Below are 10,146 nucleotides of genomic sequence, written 5' to 3'. Positions count from 1 at the left end.
ACCTGGCACCGAGGAAGACGGAGACGCAAAGTTGAAAAAGCCCGCTTCACGTCGTTTTAGATGTTAGCAGGGAGACACGCAAGTCAACGAACTGTAGGAGAACCCCAAGATAGAGGTCAGCATGGGAGAGGTCTGATGGGATAGAGGAAGCTGTGGGTAAGTCTCAGTTGAGTTGTGAAGAAAGGAGTGTTCCCAATAAGGGCACAGTGCAAGGGAAGACTGAGGTTAAGATGTGAAAGAATATGATATTTTTAGGAAATTGCAGACGCTTGAATATAGACAAGAGTTGAGAGCTGGAGTATCGGGAGGTGAGGCTTCAGAAAATGAAAGAGAACTCACTCAGTTGTGTCCGACTCTGTGACCCCATGGATTGTAGCCTACCAGGCTCCTCCATCCATGGAATTTTCCAGGCAAGTGTACTGGAGAGGGTTGCCATTTCCTTCTCCAGGGGATCTTCCCGACCCAGGGATCGAACCCGGGTCTCCCGCATTGCAGGCAGACGCTTTACCATCTGAGCCACCAGGGAAGCCCCAGAGGGGCTTCAGAGGTGGTTGACAAACACCCGCTGGTGTATGTTTCTGAACAAACTATCCTGGAGGCATTCCTCCATACTTAACACTTTAAATTGTAGCTTTCTGCATTTTCCGAAATGCACTTTTTCACCTGTCTGTGCTTGTGCTAAGGCTGACAAACACCTAACATTTCTATTCTCAGATGTTACCTCCTTCTCTATCACCTTATGTATAAAGGGTTTTGTTTCTTTAAGCATCCATTACTAAAAGTATAGTATTGCCAGGAAGTGAGCTGCTGCTGCTGCTGCTGCTGCTAAATCGTGTCAGTTGTGTCCGACTCTGTGCAGCCCCATAGACGGCAGTCCCTGGGATTCTCCAGGCAAGAACACTGGAGTGGGTTGCCATTTCCTTCTCCAATGCATGAAAGTGAAAAGTGAAAGTGAAGTCGCTTAGTCAAGTCGGACTCTTCGTGACCCCATGGACTGTAGCCTACCAGGCTCCTCCGTCCATGGGATTTTCCAGGCAAGAGTACTAGAGTGGGGTGCCATTGCCTTCTCCGAGGAAGTGAGCTACAACTTGATAATATAAAAATCACTTAAGTCATTTACCCGCCCCTCAAAGATAACTGCCAATAAAAGAAGAGTATTGAGGTGCTAAGTAGGAGGAATCTTGCCTTGTCCAGATAAGCATCCTGGCAGAGACGCCAACAGTTGTGAAAACATGAACAATTAATATTAATAGCAGTAAACAATAAATATCGTTCATGTGTTATGTGGGCCTTGAAGTCCTCCAGTTCCTAATTTAGTGTAATCTGTGTGTTTGTGAATCCAACACGGGTTAACCAGATGAAACACCATCAGATGTTATATAGCAAATCACTTCAAGTTTCCATGATCAGTGTTGCTATGGCTAGTGTTTCTTAAATGTTACCACGTTTAGTGTTTCTTTTTGCCTGAGAAAACCAATTGAAATTCCCACAAGTTTTAGAAAGATGCCTGTGTACTCAGTCCGTTCATCTCTACCCCCTTGTGACCCTATAAACTGTAGCTGACCAGGCTCCTCTGTGCAAGGGATTCTTCAGGCAAGAATACTGGTGTGGGTCACCATGCCTTACTTCAGGGGATCTTCCTGACCCAGAGTTGGAACCTGAGTCTCTTATGTCTCCTGCATTGGCAGGCAGGTTCTTTACCACTAGCACCACCTGGAAAGCCCCTTTAGAAAGATGAAAATTTGATAACTACAAACTTGAAAGTACCTTCTTAGGACTGAAACAGTAAGACTGAAATATGACACTGAAAATATTTTTAAAATCTGGTATGCTTAAGTCCTTTTCTTTCTGATTGCTCTGCTGTGCTTAGTCAGTCATGTCCAACTCTTTGGGATCCCATGGACTATAGGTCACTAGGGGATTCTCCAGGCAAGAATACTACCATAGGTTGCCATGACCTCCTCCAGGGGATCTTTCCAATCCAGGGATGGAACCCAGGTCTCCTGCATTGCAGGCAGATTCTTTACCGTCTGAGCCACCAGGGAAGTCCAAAAGTACTGGAGTGAGTAACTTATCCTTTCTCCAGGGGATCTTTCCAACCCAGGAATTGAACCAGAGTCTCCTGCATTGCAGGCGGATTCTTTACAGCTGAGCTATCAGAGAAGGCCCATGGAATATTATAAGTTAATTCTTTATTAAGAATAAAATAGAACTTTTTGGTTAAAAGAAAACTATTTGCTTGTATGTGTATAGATTATTTCAGAAAGATACCCCCAAACTAATAATATTTCTCCTGTGGAGAGAGCTAGGTTCTGGAGAGAGGCGAATGAGAGAGGAAGACATTTCACAGTATACCTGTTTATACTTTTGGAGTATTTAACCCATTTGATTATAGTACTTAATTAAAAGATAAAGCTTAAAAAAGTATAAAATTTCTTCCTCCCAATTCAAGCTTTGAACTAGTATCTTGTCCTTCCAGAAGCAGTTAGGTGATTATTTGCCTTAAAAAACATCATTACAAGGAATTTCCTAGAAATAGGATCATACATGCTGTTTGCAATTTGCCCCTTTCATTTAATTTATTGTCATTGGCAGGTCAAATAAGTCTAGCTTGTTATTTTTGACGAGTGTATAATGTCTAGTACCAAGCACTTTAACCATTCTGCTACTGATAAGCATGTTGACAGTTTACACTGTTCTGTGAACAGTGTTGCAGAGAAATTCTCAAATACAGCTTTGGGCACTTTTGCAAGTATTTCTGTAAGACACCTGGAGCTGAAATTGCTGTGTGAACGTGAATGCAGATTTAAATCGAATAAATAACTTTCCACATCAGTTTGTGCCTGTCAGTAATGGCCAGTGTGGGGAGATCTTTTTTTTGTCTCACCTAAGTTTAAAGATTAAAAAGTGATATCTGTTGTTTTAATTTGAGTTTCTTGAATAGTGTTATTGGCATTGTTCAAATGTTTACTGACTCTTCTGTCGTGTCTATTCTTGCCATTTGACTGTTTTTCTGTGGTGTCCCTCCACTGTTTTAATGATATATGATAGCACTTTTATATTAAGGATAGTAGTGTTAATGTGTCATATGTGGCAGTTATTTTCTCTAGTGTTTTGTAGCTTTCAACTTAGTACCTGTGTATATACTTTGACCATGTAAAGTTTTTAATTCTTTTTGCCATGCCATGCAGCTTGCAGGATCGTAGTTCCCCAACCAGGGATTGAACCTAGGCCCCATGCAGTAAAAGAGTGAAGTCCTAACCACTAGACCGCCAGGAAATTTCTTGAAGCTTTTAACTTTTATGTAGGTAAGTTTCAATTCTTTCATTTTCCCTTCTCATTTCTTTTCTTCTCTCTGCTCGCCCCGCCCCATACTTCTCCTCCATTTGCTATGTTTAAAAGCTGTCACTAGTCCAACCTTGTAAATATGTTCTCCCAGGTTTTCTCTGGTACTTTCATGGTTTCATTTTTTGTATTTAAATCTTTATTCCATCTGGAAGTTCTTTTGATATAAGGACTGAGGATTATTTGTAATTAGCTGAACTTTGTTTTTCTCCAAATGGTGAACTGGTTTGTCTATTTTAATATTCAGTTTCTCTTAATTCATGTGAAATGCCATTTTTATCATGTACTAAATTTCCTTAAAATACATTTTAGTGTCTGGTAGGCCTTTCCTTCTTTTTTTACAATTTTCCTGGCATTTTTTAGTATTTTTCTTCTTCTATATGAGCTTAGGAATATTTCTGGTAGATTCCCCTAACATCCCAGTGTGATTTTGATTGTGATTACAGTGCTTTTATATATCAGTCAGTTTGGGAAGAATTAACTTGTTCATAATGTTGAATCTTCCTCTCTGTAAACAAGTTATCTTGCTGTGTCTTCTGCATTGTTGGTAGGTGGATTCTTTACCACTGAGCCACCAGGCAAGCCCAAGTTATAGTTTGATTTGCATTTATTAATAATTAGTGATGTTGAACATCTTTTCATGTGCCTTCTGGGCATTTATATGTTGTCTTCTTTGGAGAAATGTCTAGTAACATCTTCTGCCCATTTTTCAATTGGGTTGTTTGTTGTTGTTGAGTTGTTTGAGCTGTTTATTTATTTTGAGATTAAGCCCTTGTCAGTCACATCATTCACAAATATTTTTTCCCATTCTGTAGGTCTTTTTTTTTTTTTAATGGTTTTCTTTTCTGTGTAAAAATTTGGAAGTTTGATTAGGTCCCATTTGTTTGTTTTTATTTCTATAGCTTTGGGAGACTGCCCTAAGAAAATATTTGTGTTGATTTATGTCAGAGAATGTTAACGCTCTCTTCTAGGAGTTTTATGGTACCATGTCTTATGTTTAAGTCTTTAAGTCATTTTTGAGTTTATTTTGTGCATGGTGTGAAAGTGTTGTACTTTCATTGATTTGCACACAGCTGTCCAGCTTTCCCAGCACCACTTGCTTAAGAGACTCTCTTTTTCCCCTTTTATATTTATTTTTGCCTCCTTTGTCGAAGATTAATTGACCGTCGGTGTGTGGACTTATTTCTGGGCTCTTTATTCTGTTCCAGTGATCCGTATGTCTGTTTTTATACCAATACCACACTGTTTTGATTGCTGTATACTTAAAAAAGAAAAAGAAAACACGTCCTGATCATTTCTTCTTAAAGGTGCTTTTTGTTGCTATCACAAATGAGTTGTATGAGCTTTTGGTCTCCTTTCTTACCATTATAATTTATTTCAGTAGTGTGCTCTGTAACTCTCACCAGATCACAGGTATCCATGGAGATAGCTGGAAATAACTGGAGGCATGGTAGGAGCCAGTTTCATAAGGGCTTGAGAATTTCGCTAGGATTTTTTCTTGAAAGCTCTTGAGAGATACTGGAAGAGTTTAGGGATAGGGTGGTATAACATCTAACAGCTGATTTTTCAGGAGTAGTGCCTGTGAGGCACTGTGCTAGACTCTCTATAAATATTGTCATATTTTAGTCACAGCAACTTTGTTTTACAAATGATTTGATCATATTTACATTTTAGAACAACCATTTAGATGTTAATTTGGAGGATAGATTCATAGGAAGCTTTTATGATGAGAGATTAGATTAAAATTGGTAAGGCTGGAACTTCCCTGGTGGTCTAGTAGTTAGGACTCCGTGCTTCTAATGCTGGGGGCACAGGCTCGATCCCTGGTTGGGGAACTAGGATCCTGCAAGTTGTGCAGTGTGGGGAAAAAAAAAGTAAGGCCTAAGGCCTATATAGTAGAAATGGAGAGGGAGGGAAATATAAATATAAAGGTAGAATCTGTAGGTCATGGTGACAGGATGCTAAGTTGATGGAGAAGGAGTCATGGCTGACTTCCAGCTTTCTGTCCTGAGCAAGAGGATGGTTGGGGACGCCCTTTCTGAGATGGGGAGACCTAAAAGACGAGAAAGAGGAGACTGTGATGGGGTCAGAGTTGAAGGGGAGGAAAGATGAGGGGAGTTTTGGGTGTGTTGAATTACTGCTATACTTTTTTTCTTTAAAAAGGAAAGAAAAATTTTATTAGAAAACACAAAATGGAAAGTAAATTCGAGCTAAAATGCAATTTTAAATGCTTGTATGAATTAAATTAAATTTCTTACAACGCTTAGGTTTCAACTGACTATGAAGCCTAGTGGGGTTGGAAATTTCTTTTTTTGAGTGTCACCGATTTGTTCTGGTTTTCCTCTTTATCTCTAGGACTACACATGGTCTTGGTCTTCTTTATGAACTATTTTCCCTTCCAACCCTCAGGCCCCCAGTTGTTAGTTTGTAAATAAACTTTTAATTTTGAAACTGTTTTACATTTATAGAAATGTTGCAAGGATAGTACAGAGAGTTCCTATATACCTAATACCTAGTGTTCCCTATTGTTAATTAAAATGGTACAGTTGTCACAACTAATGATCTAAAATTGTTCAGTTCAGTCGCTCAGTCATGTCTGACCCTTTGTGACCCCATGAATCGCAGCACGCCAGGCCTCCCTGTCCTTCACCAACTCCCGGAGTTCACCCTGACTCATGTGCATCGAGTTGGTGATGCCATCCAGCCATCTCATCCTCTATCGTCCCCTTCTCCTCCTGCCCCCAATCCCTCCCAGCCTCAGAGTCTTTTCCAATGAGTCAACTCTTCGCATGAGGAGGCCAAAGTACTGGAGTTTCAGCTTCAGCATCATTCTCTTCAAAGAAATCCCAGGGCTGATCTCCTTCAGAATGGGCTGGTTGGAACTCCTTGCAGTCCAAGGGACCCTCAAGAGTCTTCTCCAACACCACAGTTCAAAAGCATCAAGTCTTCGGCACTCAGCTTTCTTCACAGTCCAACTCTCACATCCATACATGACCACTGGAAAAACCATAGCCTTGACTAGATGGACCTTTGTTGGCAAAGTAATGTCTCTGCTTTTGAATATGCTATCTAGGTTGGTCATAACTTTCCTTCCAAGGAGTAAGCATCTTTTAATTTCATGGCTGCAGTCACCATCTGCAGTGATTTTGGAGCCCCCAAAAATAAAGTCTGACACTGTTTCCACTGTTTCCTTATCTATTTCCCATGAAGTGATGGGACCAGATGCCATGATCTTCATTTTCTGAATGTTAAGCTTTAGGCCAACTTTTTCACTCTCCTCTTTCACTTTCATCAAGAGGCTTTTTAGTTCCTCTTCACTTTCTGCCATAAGGGTGGTATCATCTGCATATCTGAGGTTACTAATATTTCTCCCGGCAATCTTGATTCCAGCTTGTGCTTCATCCAGCCCAGCGTTTCTCATGATGTACTCTGCATATAAGTTAAATAAGCAGGGTGACAATATATAGCCTTGACATACTCCTTTTCCTATTTGGAACCAGTCTGTTGTTCCACGTCCAGTTCTGACTGTTGCTTCCTGACCTGCGTATAGGTTTCTTAAGAGGCAGGTCAGGTCGTCTGGTATTCCCATCTCTTTCAGAATTTTCCACAGTTTATTGTGATCCACACAAAGGCTTTGGCACAGTCAGTGAAGCAGAAATAGATGTTTTTCTGGAACTCTCTTGCTTTTTCGATGATCCAACGGATGTTGGCAATTTGATCTCTGGTTCCTTTGTCTTTCCTAAAACCAGCTTGAACATCTGGAATTAAGTTGCCTCAGTCATGGCCAATTCTGTGATCCTACGTACTGTAACCAGCCAGGCTCCTCTGTCCATGAGATTCTCCAGGCAAGAATACTGGAGTGGGTTGCTATTCCCTCCTATAGAGGATCTTCCCGACCCAGGGATGGAACTCAAATCTCTTACATCTCCGGTGTTGGCAGTTAGGTTCTTTACCACTAAAGTCAACTGGGAAGCCCCCTAGTTCCCTGACCAGGAATAAAACCTGGGCCCCCAAGTTCACTCCCTGATTGGGGAACTAAAATACTGCAAGCCACCATGCATGGTTGGTAAAAAATAATTGAGAATTTCAGGATAGTGACAGCAGAGCATTAAACCAAGCATGAGGCCCTTCTGAGCATGAGACCCTTTGTGATAGCATATCACACAGCATGTAACTGGGCCTGTGTAGAAGTGGTAAGTAAAGAGGGCCAATATTAAAGCAGTGGAAGTGGGATTGGAGACTGGAGAGCTGTAATGCAAGATACTAAAGAGGTAAGCCTAAGGAATTGATTGATGATTAGATGTGGCAGGTGAGTGGGTGGATGAAACATGGAATGTTAAGTTTCAGATGGGATAATGCTATTCACTGAGGGAAATCAGAGAACCAGGTTAGCTTTGAGGGGAACATAATTAGTTCAGTTTTAAACATAGTAACATTTAATATACAAGTATCTATAGAAAAAGAACAGGAGAATACAGTTGGAACTGATAGTACTTACTTATCTCTGATGTTGAGGACCAGGTAGGAGGTGGTGGTTGGTTGGAGCTGTTAGCCTTTTAAAGAAAGAATCCATGCGTTTCTTGTATAATTAAGAAATAATATTTTTATTCATGAAAATCAAGTCACAAAGTATTAATGTGTTTGTAAGAGAAATGGGTTGAATCTGAAAGCAGAAATTTATAAAAGTTTGTAGTAAAAGAAAGGCATTTATGATAGAAATAGATTTGTAACCACATGTTTTCTGTTTCCAGTAATACACAAAATTCAAAATAGGCTCTTAGTGTCCTGTTCTGTAATTTATTTACTTAGCACCTACAGTCTATGGGTTGCTCTACAGGGTGTATAATTTTAAAAATTTACATTAAATTTTACTTTTATGTTTTATCTCTGTGTGATCTTGGGAAAATTACCAAGTTTCTCTGAGTATAATTTCCTTATTGGTAAAATGGAGATGAAACAAACTTTTCTGGGAATGTGAGAATTAAATAGGACTATAAGAAAAAGTTCTTTGTAAACTCTAAAATTTGTAAATTCATACAGTGTGGCTCTGCACCCTTCTTAGTGAGCCTCCTGTCTCTTTTCCAGTTTCATCTCCCACAGCCTTCCTTCTCAAACTAGTTTTCTTACCACTTCCTGAACATGCCTTGGCACCTCACCCCCATCAAGGCTTTGTTTAAATATCACCTTCTCAAAGAGGTCTTGTGGCTCAAACGGTAAAGCGTCTGCCTACAATGCAGGAGACCCGGGTTCGATCCCTGGGTTGGGAAATCCCCTGGAGAAGGAAATGGCAACCTACTCCAGTATTCTTGCCTGGAAAATCCCATGGACAAAGGAGCCCAGTAGGCTACAGTCCATGGGGTCGCAAAGAGTCGGAGACGACTGAGCCACTTCACTTCACTTCACTTCTCAATGAGGTCTACAATATGTACCCTATTCAAAACCGCAGTCTGCTCTTCCTCTTTAGCTCTTCATCCTCAATCCCACTAACTTTTACTCACTTCACACTCATAACAGATTCCTTACCTCTTCCTTCTCTACCCACTTCCCAATAGAAATGAGATTTCATAGAGATCTTTGTCTGTTTGTTTTATGATGTATCCCAGGCTTCCCTGATGGCTTAGATGATAAAGAATCTGCCGGATAATTCCATGGACAGAGGGGCCTGGCAGTCTATAGCCCATGAGGTCACAAAGAGTCGTGATGTGACTGAGCGACTAAGCACAGCCCAGTAGCAATCGACTATCACTTTACTTTTTTCAGGCATATGGAACATTGCCTGGTACAGATTAGGCACTTAATACATATTTATTGAATGAATGAATACATGAATATGCATTGTGCCAGACTTTAAGCCAGGCACCAGGTAGATGTGAAAAAGCAAAGATGGTTCCTGCCCTCATTGAATATCCAGCCTAGCACTATAGTGGTTTCTCTGCCTGTCTGGGCTGCCCTCCTGCAGGAAATGTCAGAGTGACTAATTGCTGAGTTCAGAGCAGGCTTTCATCTCAGCAGTAAGCATTTTTCAGATAATTTTGCTTTTAAGTTTTTTTTTTTCCTTTTTTAAAAAAATTCTAATGGGAAGAGGAGGGAAAAATAGAAATGTCTTCTCTTTGTGTTAGTTGCTCAGTCATGTCTGACTCTGTGATCCCATGGACTATAGCCCACCAGGCTTCTCTGTCCATGGAATTTCCCAGGCAAGAATGCTGGAGTGAGTAGCCATTTCCTTCTCCGGGGGATAGTCCCAACTCAGGGATCGAACCTGAGTCTCCTGCATTGCAGGCGGATTATTTACCATTAGTCATTCTAAATTAAAAGGCAACAATTTCCCCCAATGCAAGGCAGAATAGTATCCCCTTTAAAGCACCAGGCCTTATAGAAAGAGGCCTTATAGTTGAAAGAGGTCATGGAGTAGAGCTGGGTTACTTTTTTGTTCTTTTTTTTTTCAACCTGAATAAAAAAGGTGGTTGTAATTTTCCATGCTATTGAAGAATGAAAAGATATGCAGTAAGCATGTTTATTGGGGCTCCCCAAATTGCTAAGTGGTAAAGAATCCGCCTGCTAATGCAGGAGCTGCAGGAAACCCAGGTTTGATTCCTGGGTCGGGCAGATTCCCTGGAGGAGGAAATGACAATCCTCTCGTCTTCTTGCATGGGAAATCTCATGAACAAAGGAGGCTGGTGGGCTAAAGTCTATGGGCTTGCAAAGAGTCGAACAAGACTGAGCATGCATGCACAAACATGTTTATTGCTGTCTTTTTTTTAATTATGAAATGCTTCATCTATGAGATCCTGACCTATTTCC

The sequence above is a fragment of the Oryx dammah genome, unplaced genomic scaffold (genome assembly GCF_014754425.2).
Source record: "Oryx dammah isolate SB20612 unplaced genomic scaffold, SCBI_Odam_1.1 HiC_scaffold_1, whole genome shotgun sequence".
Classification (NCBI taxonomy): domain Eukaryota; kingdom Metazoa; phylum Chordata; class Mammalia; order Artiodactyla; family Bovidae; genus Oryx; species Oryx dammah.
Note: the sequence above shows the minus strand (reverse complement) of the source record.